We start from the raw sequence: 13,446 nt of genomic DNA on the forward strand, positions 1-13,446 counted from the left end.
AAATGACAAAATCATGGAATTTGCAGGGAAATGGATGGCGCTAGAGCAGATTATGCTAAGTGAAGCTAGCCAATCCCTAAAAAACAAATTCTAAATGTTTTCTTTGATATAAGGAGAGTAAGAACAGAGTTGGGAGGAAGAGCATGAGAAGAAGATTAACATTAAACAGGGGTGAGAGGTGGGAGGGAAAAGGAAAGAGAAGGGAAATTGCATGGAAATGGAAGGAGACCCTCAGGGTTATACAAAATTACATACAAGAGGAAGTGAGGGGAAAGGGGGAAAAAAAACAAGGGGGAGAAATGAATTACAGTAGATGGGGTAGAGAGAGAAGATGGGAGGGGAGGGGATGGGGGATAGCAGAGGATAGGAAAGGCAGCAGAATACAACACACACTAGTATAGCAATATGTAAAACAGTGGATGTGTAACCGATGTGATGCTGCAATCTGTATACGGGGTAAAAATGTGAGTTCATAACCCACTTGAATCAAAGTGTGAAATATGATTTGTCAAGAACTATGTAATGTTTTGAACAACCAACAATAAAAATTTTTTAAAAAAGTATTATTCCTTTTTTATTCCCTTTTTTTCCCTTTTTTATTCCTATTATGATGCAAGTCGATCATATACTTTGTTTAGAAAAGATAGTCTTCTGCTTTGATGCATATAATATATGAAAGAATTCTCTCATTTGAAAAAATATCAGGAATTCTGTGACTGCTCCTTTAGTCTTTACTTGATGAAAGAATGTTCATGTTCATTTTCAGGGACTGGTTTCACATCCTGGTCTCCAGCACTATTCAAATCTCTTAGTTTTGGAAAGTATAAAATATTAACTTCTTTCCTGTTCATAGTAATAAACTGTAGATAGAGGTTGGGAAGCTGAGTGTCAGATTGATCCTGGAAACCTTTTAGAGGGGATGTGTTCTTCATGCAAGTTGGAAGCCCCTCTTCTCCCTCACCTAATCCCAACTTGCCTCTCCAAAAGAACAAAAATATCTTTCTTCTTCAATATCTCTAAACATGGACCATTAAAACTTCAATGTCCACTCTGAAAATACATTATTATTAAAATAAAGTTTAAAAGATGCAACCTTTGGTTAATGCGGAATCATAAAACATCTACTTGTCTGGAGAACTACTGCATACAGACAACACTGATTACATAGCAACTACTGATTACGTAACAAAGAACCCTCACATCGTGGTAAGTGCTAAAAGTCTGAAGCCAGTCAAACCCCCGTGTTTAGATTTACCATCTTTATGAATCTGGAAAAAAAATTCTTATCTATTCAAAGGTTCAGACTTGTTACCTAGCCAAACCTATAACAATTGTACCAAACTCACAGATTTGTCTGAGGATATAATTGGACTAGGAACATACGTGAAATATAAATGAGTCCACTAAAAATTAATCACCATTATACTATTGTCACCTTAATATGAATATATGTTAATGTGATTTCCCAAATGCTTACTATATTATAACATATTATAATTCCTGGTATTTATTTAAAAGCCACTATAATATTATCTAAGTATTTCACATGCATTGACTGATTCAGTCTTCACAAACATCCTAAAAGGAAGTGGTAAATGTTAGCACCATTTATATCCAAGAAACCTGAGGCATGGAGAAACCAGTAATCCATGCAGCAGGGATTCACACACTGGCAGTACAGATCCTAAGCCACTACAGTACACTTCTGCTCATGTACCTCATCATTCTCTCTTTAAAGTGCATCCATCATATTTAAAGCCTTTGGCTACACGGTTTTGTTAAAATTACATTTTCTACCAAGCTTCTTATTCCAGGGTAGCCTGTCCTGGGATTTGAGAGTTAATGCTGTACAATTTTTCCCCAGTTTTCTAATTTAGTCTCATTTTCACATTTGTCTTAATAACCCGAGGCACTTTCTTTCTACTACCAAATAGATCTTGCAGGCATCTTCTCTATTTATAGATAACTTTGCTCACCAGAAACCACCTTCTTCTTCTGCCTCATTCTTTTGGGATTGTAATTATCCTTCCCGGCCTCATTCCTTCTGGATAACTTATGAAGATGCATATAAATCACTCCCTCTGTATAAGAATGTAGTATTATTAAAAAGACACCGACAGCATGTGTTAAGGGCAGAGACAGTATTGATTTGCTATAATGAACACATGAAGCCCCAGAATTTACAGGGATGTTTCTGTCTTTTGTGCTTTATTCTTAGAATATATAACACTGTATATGAATATCTAAGACTTTCAGGTGGAAATATTTCTATTCAAATTCAGTTATAAAAAGGACACAATATAACTAGAATTCTGAACTCTGTGGATAAAAAGTTTCACACATTTCTTAGGAAAAAAAATTAGGAATTAATAATATTGTTCTCAGTCAATTCCTCTGTGAAATATGAAAGTCAATTAGATTTTCCCAGATATGAAAGAACTCAAGCAAATGATGACTCCCAGAAAAGTCAGATGTAGAAGAGAGAGAGAATTCATGATAAAATTGATGATCGAAATAATCTTATATATACATAAACACACACTTTGAACTAAAATTACTTGAAAAAGTATGTGTTAAAGACATATATGCAAGGATATCAGAATCGAATGCAAATAGGGTAGAAGGTAGCATTCAAAGACCTCAGAATGCCAACGTTGTTTAATAAAGATGACAATCAAGGGACATGGAAACCAGATCCAGAAGTTTTATATCCAGAAAAAGATAAAATTCATACAGAAAAACTTTTGTAAATACTGAAACAACTCAAAGAACAATTCCTATATCAAAGGGTCCCACCAAGTGCTATGAAGTGTGCCATACATTTGCATATACATGCCTCAAGGTATGTCAGAGACATTTGATAATGCCAGTAATAAATGGGAAATTCTAAAATATTCCAGAGACAAAAAAAAATCTTTATAAAATAAGAACTAGATTGGCATCAGAAAAAAAAATCATCGTTAACAAAATTGATGCAGGGAAAAAATGGGGAATAGCCTCAAAAGCTTGAGAGAAAATAACTTTGACAACTGAATTTTTACTTAGCCAAAATAAAATACAGAATATTAAAATTAGATCAATTAAAAGTTAAAAACATGTAGAATCTAGAAAACTCCATTTTATGACATATATATCATGATATATTTCAATGTAGGTTTTCTTTCATAATAAATGTTGTTTTTCACAAATAAAAATAAAACCCCAAAATATACCTAACTCAGAATAGGAAATATCATTTTAATGAGAATTTTAGAATAATTCATTGAATAAGGAGAGATACATCAAAAAGTCAAATGGAAAATGTATATTTTAAAGATGTTAATTTTCCATCAAAATGAAGTTTTTATAGCCCCAAAGAAAATGTTTTCATCATTTTTAGAGAATTCAACTAAATGACTCTATAATTCATATATAGAAATTAATATACAATAATAACTAAACAACTTAAGAGAATATGAGGCTTATAAAAAGAAGACTCCTTACCAGACTTAAAAACATCTTAAAGATACAGTAATTACAACATTGTGGCATCAGAATAGGAACACATGACAAAACCCATAGGAAGGGGAATAGGAAAGATAGTAGAATGAATCAGACATTACCATCTTATGTGAATATATGATTACATGAGTAATGTAATTCTACATCATGTACAACCAGAAGAATGAGAAGTTATACTCCATATAGGTATAATATGTCAAAATACATTCTACTGTCATGTATAACTAATAAGGACAAATAAAAGGAAGAATGGAGAGCCTAGAAACAGAATATCATATTCATGGAAATTTAGTATTCAAGTACTATTTCAAATCATTAGAAAATATGGGCAATTGAATAAGTGGTATGGAGAAAATTGAGTATCTATTGGAATCATATTTAATCGGTTTCCTATTTCAAAATAATTCCAGAGCAATTGAAAACCAAAGAAAACTATAAAATTATTAGGAATTACATAAACGTATTTATTCCCTTTCATTTATTCCACATCACTCATATGTGTATGTGTGTCCCAGGGTATACATATTTATATAAACAGATTGTGTAGTAAATAGGTTAACACTACCTGCAGGAACAAACAAGCTCCAAACCTTTGGTAGGATAAGACACTAACTTTCATTTCTTACTTAACACCACATTCTTCTTCTTCTTCCAAGAGTTGATTTACATTCTCAGGTTCCTTCCATGTTGTAGCTCTGCTTTATGTCATAAGGCTTCCCAAGCCACCAAGTGAGTAGTCTCCATTCTACCCAACTAGAAAACAATATGGAGGATCATACATGACAGATTTTGATAAGAGGGCTGGATCTGGTGCATATAATACTTAACCAGAACTCAGTCACACATCTACATTTAGCTGCATGAGACACTGTACAATGTAGGAAGAGATACAGATTAGATGAATACTAAACATTACTCTCCCACAGCTAACAAAATTGACTACATTGAAATAATGGGGTAACTAAAGATGTTGTAAATAAAATTTAAAGATAGGAAAGGGAAGTATCTTCAAAAGATTACTCTCTTATGTATAAACTCTTACAAATTAACATAACAATAAAAACAATAAAGCATATGAAAAGCTAATTCTATGAAGAGAAATTTAAATTGTAAGACACACACAAAAAATATTTGGTGAGGAAAGCCAGAAGCCAGGGAAATGTAATTTTTTTTAATGTGATATAATTTTTCACTTGTCACATTTGTAAGAGCAACCAAATCTAGGTTTCTTGTCAAGTACATAACATGTTTTAAATAGTTTCTTCACAAATGTTTACTGAATTATTAGAAATAACTAACTTTAAATAAAATATTTTTTTAAATGTGACCAATGAGTAGAATATGTTGGAAATCAAGTATCTGTTTTAACAATATTGAGTACACCTGAGACCCAATTGGCAAAAAGAAACAGAATAAAATAAGCAATATTTGTATGTGTAAGTGAAAATAGACTGCTGGTATATGTGTAAATTAGAATAGCCATTCTGGAAGGCCATTAGATAGTCTCTGTTAAAATTAATAAAATGCATCCTCTATGATAAAACAAATCCATCTGTGGTTGGTTAGTGCTTTGATGTTGTAAAACCAAAAAATCAGAATAACAATGCAATAGTTTGTATGTATATTGCTGAAAAGACAATTCAGCTCACAAAGCAAACTGAATAGTAATTACCTCTGACAACAAAAGTGAAATTAAGAGAACATAATTGGTAAACAAATTTATGATTTTAATCTTTGAACTTTTAAATCAAGTACATATTAATATTTTATCAAAATTGCTAAACCTAAAGCAGTAAAACTGCATCAAATTAAATTGAAAGGCTATAGGAAAAGTGGAAAACCATCCCCATTTGTAAGAAATCTGGCAAAATCAATTAAAACAGCATTAGAATCTTATCAGTCTCCTTGATTATAAGTTATAAAGGATTATGCAAAATGTTGTACATTTCATATCTACCTATTTTTTAGACTTTTAATTCAAAGTATTAATCATGCTTTCCCTGTACATTCATCAATACCCACTTTCCTGCTGATATTCTTGGGGCATTTTTCTTCCCTACCTCCAACTATTCCAAAAATTGAGATTTGAAGACAAGATCTAACTGCCACTATAATTTTAGAGTATCCTAGCACACTGTCTAGATGATACAGAGCCTCCACAAGGGCAAGAGAGGATGGTGGCTCACTAAATGGAAGGGGAAGGACTTCATGCAAATACTAAGGAGAAGACTGTAGAAGTAACTGCCCAAGTGGGAATGCAACCAAAACTGTGACAGCTCAGGAAATAAAACAAGGATGAGGCAATAAACCACGTAATTAAAGTAACTAATAAAAATGTGAAAAAATATAACAAAAACTGCTAGGCACTGTGGTGCACACCTGTAATCCCAGAGGCTTGGGAGGCTGAGGCAGAAGGATCATGAGTTCAAAGCCATCCTCAGCAAAAGGGAGGCACTAAGCAACTCAGTAAGATCCTGTCTCTAAATAAAATACAAAATAGGGCTGGCAATGTGGCTCAGTGGCCAAGTGCCCCTGAATTCAATACCCAGTACCAAAGGAAAAATAAATTAAGAACTGCCATAAAGTTTGAAAGATAATTTGAAAAAAAAATTATATAGCTATATCATGTTAAGTAGAAGATTGGATATCGTTATAAAAAGGTCAATTGAATTGAAATTTGCTTCACTAACATTTGAACACATTTGAAGTCAATAAGAGTACTGTGTGACATAGCGATCACATATGTACATACACACAGCCCCAATTTACTGACAAAGAAGATGATCATGGAGCAAACCTGAATATGTTAATAATGTTTACTTTATGATATTAATAAATTTAGAAGTGAAGGAATCAATTAATGAAAATATTAAGAAAATTAGTTTTTAGGGAGAAAATATTCTAATTAGAAACTCAATTACTAGCCCCTTGTAAAAGTTCAGATATATGAAAGACTAAAGCCTTTACATTTATTTTTGATAAACTCATTAACATTTAAGGTTTTCCTATCTTGCAGGGGAAGTGATTTCTAAACTACTAAATGAAATATTGACAATGTGATACTTAACACTGGAAAGATCAAACAATATTAAAATTATTATCAAAAGCTAGAAAAATGTTTGCAAAATAGAATAAAGAGCAAAAAAACTGATAAAGACTGTAAGGCAAGACTAGGAATGTAGCTCAATGGTACAGCACTTGCCTGGCATATGCAAGGCCCTGGGTTTGATCTCCAGCCCAATCCTACAAAAAAGACTATGTTCAATAGGAAATATGCAATTTATAGAACAGAATATAAAATTACTAATAAATGTCCTTAGTAATCATATTTTAAAGTTAGGATAATAAAGAGATTCTCTCTTATTTCTATTTGGGGTATTAGTTGCCTGTCACTGAGAGAAGTGTTCTTGTTCTTAGGCTGCCCATGCCAGGGATGTTGCAAGGATTGTCAACAACCATGCTTAGCTACACTATCAGTCTCTTCAGTTTCTGCTTCCTCTTGCTCTCCTTGGTGCCAAAGAGGTACCAAAATTTTTCTTCTGATGTTGATATATGGACTGCAGCTGGTCACTTCCAGAGAGTAGAAAGTACATGATAATGTGGCAATCTGTGGATATGCCAACAAAAGACATGGAATTAAAATACATTGAGAAGACTTTATTTGCATGTTTCATCACTCATGCAGGACTTAGATGGTCCACAACTCAATCACTATCATCTCTGAGAACTGATCAAAAATTTTTATTGAAAATGCTCTAAGTCAAACTTAACTTTGCAAGGTTTACTTTAGTTCCCTTAACATTCAGTGAGTGCAAATAAATGTTGAACCTGGTTGATTAATGAGAGAAATCATAACCCAAAATAACCTTAAAGGTTAGTTGTTTCGTCTTCTCATGTTATATATAAAAAGAAACTAAGACTCCGAAGAACAAAGAGAGTATCACAATGTTAAGAAGTAAAAATTGTTAGGCCTCTAACTGTTGAATTGAGCTTGATTTCCAGTCCCGCAGCTCTTTCTATTGTGCCACACTTCCAAAGCGCCACAAGTGGAATATACAAATTTGTTAACAAAATTAATTCCAGAATTGATCTATTTATTAGAATTCTATTCTTACTACAAATATGCATTTTCTTAGAAGAGTTGCTGCAAATCCTGGAGAGAACAAAGGGAAAAAGACCATCTCATTCCTGGGAAAGATTCTGATTTTGTATTCTGGAAAAAGATTGTATCATGTGATGGACATGACTTAATATATCTCCATTATAAAACAGTGTGTGGGCAGGCAACTCTTATAATGTTTTCATTTGGGGCAACAAAACCTGGATGCACAAATTAAAAACCAAGACATATAAAACAACTGAGGGATCTGAAGTTTTAATATAAAAGTAGCAAATATACAGTTTCTATACTTTGGTTTCAACATTACTTTAATGACATGAAACTTTCATAACTTCTTTGAGTTAGATGAAATAGTTTCATGATAGGGTATGAAAAATTGAAAAATCTTAGAGACTAATCTAATCATCAAATGTACAGGATCTAAAAAATTGCAGGCTATAAAAATGCCACCTCTGGGTTGGGATGGATTGCCTGTCAAAAGTTGAAGACTCGAAGATTTTGAGTTTTGGTCTTTTTATTTTATTTAAGTGATGGTCAATTAAAAAGCTGCCCTGACAGAAGGAAGCAATCAGAATGATCTCCATTGGTCACTTTATGAACATTTATTCTTTAAAGCTTTTTAAGCTACCACCAACTTATAATTCAAAATTCAACTAATGAAATCCAGTAATGTTTCCTCTCTTTTTAGATGAGAAAAAATTTCTCTGTACACACATGTTCTGGAGATTAGAATCCAAGTTTGGACAACCACTTAATCATCAGCATGGTTTTGTTGGTTTTTACCTTATTTCGCTTAAATAAAGCACTGTCCTTGAACCTAATGTGGGAAAAAAACCGTTAAAAGCAGGAACAACCTGAGAGCTCAACATTAAAGGCTGAACATTTTACAAAATGACCCAGCAAAAGTAGTGCCTTGCCCACATTCACGTAAAAGCTTCAGGCTACTACTAGAACTTGGACCCTCCAACTCTGAACCCAGTTTTATTTCCTTTCCACCATGCTGTCTCTACCAGTTGGAGTAAGAGATTCAAACAATAGTTCTCGTGCCATTCTATTAAGATTTTATATACTTTGGATATATTCTGCAAAAAGCCTGCTTTTTATAGGCTTAAGAAAAGAATATCCCCCGCCCCCCACCACCACACACACACCATTTAAACCCGCATTGTTCATCTTTTCTGTTTTAAAGCAGCGAGGAGGAAATGCAAACAGAGCCATTTTAAGTTTGAACAAATTGCTGAATGGAGCTCAGTGCTGTCTCCTTCTGAAGCACTAATAAACATTTACATTTTGTAAATAGTAGAAGCTTTAGGTAAAAAAAAAAAATGAAGCTCTAATGATGTGTTGTTGATGACAGAGAGCCTAATAATACGTAATAGTAATCATTATGACAATAATAATGATAGATCTTGATCTGATGATGGGTCGGAAATAGAAAGCAAGGAGCTTTGGAAGAAAAAAAAAATGAGACAGTTTATAGCCTTCTAAGGAACACAGGTGCTCTTAGCGTCAGTCTGTTTCCTGGGCCTATGTGGAAACATCAAGTGAAAAGAGACAGATGCCGTCTTCTTCCTGCTGTTTTTGAAACGTACTTTTGTCTATTTCAGAATGAAGAGCTTGAGTTCTTGCATTGTCTAAATGGAATCCTCTGTCAAACTTGTAACACAAAAGCCTATAGAAACTATGGTGATTGTGAGACTCCTTCATTGAGTCAAGGCTGTTTTCTTCTGTTGTTCCCTTTATGTTTATTTCTATCCTTATCAGGGAACCTTGCTAATGCTCTTCATAGTTTGTTTGCTTGTTTTGCTATTTATCAATTTATTTTTGCTTCTTCACATACACTTTCCTATTTCCATGAAAATACATCTTTATGTCATTGTTATTCTTACTTTTGTCTCGGATCTTATACCTCTAAGGAGTTTTCTGGCCACACAATCCATGTTTGTGCCACCCTCATCCTGCGCACTGAGGCAATAAGTAACCCCTGGAGGTGTGGGCCAGCTGGAAATAAAAGTTTAAAAAAGTGATATCAAGAAATAAAGCAAAAGACATGAAAAAAATTTTTTTTTAAAGTCGGGACTTTATGGGTGGAAAAGTCCTGATGGGTCTGATCCTAACAAAGGGGAAAAGCCCAGGAATGCTTTATTTATAGTGAAACACACCAAAGGAATTTATTGTGAGGAATAATTCTTCAAGGTAAAAAAGAAGCCAGAGGATGTGGGGAAGCTGGTCTGACTGGGGACTTACCACTTGCATAGTAATTCTTCCTCCTGCAGGTAGCTGGTGCCTCAAGGCTAGTTGGGGCATTGGTATCTCTCTCAAGCTCTGGGGAGTTGCCTTTGAACTTAGGGCTGTCTGAGACAATAAATTGTGCAGTATCACAATAAATTTCTTCAGTATCACAGGAGGTTTGCCAACAACGAAGCTGTCTCAGATCAGTGACATTACACCTAGAGTTCATTCTCTGGGAGTATACCTCCACTTAGAAACACCCATAGTTCATTTGAGGCTTCCAACATCTTTGTATGTTGCTTAAACCATATGCTGTAATAGTTATAATCTTCTGTAGTATACTTTGGCTGGCCTGAAGCTATCTGTGTTGGACTGAATCTTGACCAGTTTGAAACCACTGTTCATCATCTACCATCTTACCAATTTGGAGGAAGTATGTAATGAAGTAATAACTTCTTTGCACAGTTACAAGGTAAACTTCTCCCAAACAGGTCATAATGGTTACTTTGAAAGAATATCATTCATCCTGGATTCACCCTCAGCCTGTCCAACCAGCTGATATATGCCAAAGGAAAAGACCAAGGAAAATGCTTTCCTCTTTCTATTTTATCAAGTTTTTCCAGCGCAGAACAACATTACAATGATTGCTCAGCATGGTAGGAGAAAGAACTGGAGAACTTATTAACAAACATTAACCGTCTGTGCAAAGCAGGGCATGCTTCAATGCTCACTGAGAGATCACTATCGAAATATGAAATGAGAGATTCAATGCTATTCAAGAAAATTAAGTTAGCTCCTCCTTGCAAAGAACAAAACAAAATAAATAATTTTTTTAAAAAAGATGACAAGATCCTTAAACTCTCATGTAACTGAAAAGAATCTGAAATATAATTCCAAGGCAAGGCAAATAAACCTGGCAGATGTATACAGCTTTGAGCTGGACTCCTATTCCTTAATTAATTCAAAAGATTGAACATCATACAGCTGAGGTTTTGGAAAGATGCATAGATCGAAAATCAGAAATACTATTTTCCATAATAATTAATTGTACTGATAATATTTTTAGAGCAAACAATTTTCAGCCAAAAAAAAACCCAACATAATAAAATCCTCTCAGATTTCTTTTATATGAACAATTCCATGGAGAAGGTTTCTGTTATTCTCTCCTCTCTTTAATCTTCAGTCTTTCTTAGTTTGACTAACCTCACTGAAAATGGAACAGAGGACCTACAACTTCACTCAGTCTTCATCCTGCTTTTGATAGATGAAAACTGCCAGCGACCAAACAACTGGAGGTTAATGGCAGCCCCTCCACAGAGCCTCTCCTCTGGATCCAGCCCATTGTAGAACTCTTCATGTTGCAAAAGACCAAATGATAATGGGCTTTGACATAGAGTTCCTACCATCTCTGGAACAACAATATTAAGCCATGCTTAATATTCAGTAAATCTGAAGAGGAAACAAATCTAAGACTCATGAAAAAAATTTGTACACCACCAAAAATAAAAGCATACATTCATTGGAGGAAGTGAGAGAAATATTTCTACTAAAATATCTGTATCGTGAATGTATATAAAGTATACAATGTCTTGGTAAAACTGCTGAAGGGAAAAGAGGTGATAATATTAACTAAATAAGAAAATCTACACAGCAATGAAAAGTATCATAGACCAAATCCTATTGTTACTGCAAGAAGCAAAATGCAGAGTGAACTTTGTAGATATCCCAATTACAAGTGATAGATGAGTGTTCCTTTATAATGAGAAAAGTACACATGATTCCATAGGAGACCTGGGTAATAGAGTAGAGAAATATAACTTTTCAATAGTAGTCATTTTCAAAGCAGAAAACAGCAAATAAACAGTAATGATAATCAGAGGTAGAAAAGAAAAAAAAAGGCACGAAATTCAGAGTGGAAAAGGCTGATGGTTCAGTTGTACAATTAATAAGCAGAAATGAGTAGTCAGTCATATGCTTAAAAACATTTCTAGATTTAAAATATTTCAAGTTTCCAAGGAGGAGGAAAGGTTAATTTTACTAATGTTAGAATCATACTAACTTAAGATGTGTCATCTTAAAACAAAATAAATGACATAAAGCAAGTTCAGGAGAATAGGATATAAATGAATAACTCTGAGTCATCTCTGATTTTTTCCCACTATATTTTTAAAGAAACAGTTTTCATTTAATATGTAAATCCAACATTACAGTTCTGAAAATTGAACCAGAAAACATTTTTTAAGTGGAAGGTTGCCTCTAAGATAAAGTTGATTATGAATTTGTTTATCCATATGTTACCTCAATATGTAAAGTTTCTGTAAAAAACAAACAAATTTTCTGCCTGTGCCTACATTTAACTGGGTAAAAAATCTCAAAACACAACTGATTATATTTGATTATAATTTTTCAGAGCTAGACAAGAAAGAACATATATTTATGTAGGTTATATAGAGACTTGTATTTCAAAATCCTTATATATAAAAAAAATCAACATGAAATCAGGTAAGTGAACTCTCAGTAGTTAAACTTGACTCTTCTTAAAACTAGCTAAATTTGTTGAATTTTGCATCTGGTTTGTGAGTCATCATGTTGTAAATTAAGTTACTTTCCTTTGCCATTAACTAACCATCTAAGCAATATACCTCTCCCTCAGCCCTTTTTAGTTTTTGAGAAAATCATTATAATTTGGATGAGGACAAATTGAAAGAATTGACATACTGTACAAATACGAGAATACTTAAGGACTAATATAATTTTATGACAACATATTGCTAAATAATGAAATAAAAATTACTTTGAATTAATAGCAAAAGTAGTTAAATAATTAGTTTTACATAATTATTTAAGAAAATATTGCTTGATTGTGTGGCAATGTATCCCTTTAGAAATTCTACATTATAGACAGTAATGTATTCCAGAAGTTTGGAAAATAATTATTTTTGGTTCATTATTTGTTCTTTAGAATCACAAATCATCCTTGTAAGGAAGTGTTATATGATGTATTCATGAATTTTAGAAATATCACCTGATAATATCTAGCATTGCCATGCATATAAAAATAATCAGCATACACAAAGTATTAAATTGGTATTCTTGTATCTATAGTAAAATGACAACAGACAACAAGAGCCTCCTTAAAATGTCCAAGGTTTTTTGGCATGGTAATTCAATTTCTAAGAATATTTCCTATAGAAAAAATAGAGGATAATACACAAACATGTATAAACAGCAGTATCCATCAAAGTTATTAATAAAAATTGAAAGCAAACAAAATCTCCAGCAATAGAAAATTTCTAAAAAATAAACAAACAGTAACATCATATTATGGCAGTGCAATGATAATTTAGACTATATAGCCATTGTACAGTTTATCACATTTGAATTTTAAAAAGTTCTAGGAAACATAAATCAAAATTTGTGTGTGTGTTTGTGTGTGTGTAAAATTGAGGACTGAACCGAGAGCCACTCTAGCACTGAGCTGTACCCAACCCCCAGTTTTTCTTATTTTTTTTATTTTGATTTAGGGTGTCGAAGGTGCTGAGGCTACCCCTGAACTTGCCAGTTTCCTGCCTCAGCCTCCCGAATGGTTGGGA

This window comes from Marmota marmota, unplaced genomic scaffold (assembly GCF_001458135.2).
Source record: "Marmota marmota marmota unplaced genomic scaffold, marMar, whole genome shotgun sequence".
In the NCBI taxonomy this organism is placed as follows: domain Eukaryota; kingdom Metazoa; phylum Chordata; class Mammalia; order Rodentia; family Sciuridae; genus Marmota; species Marmota marmota.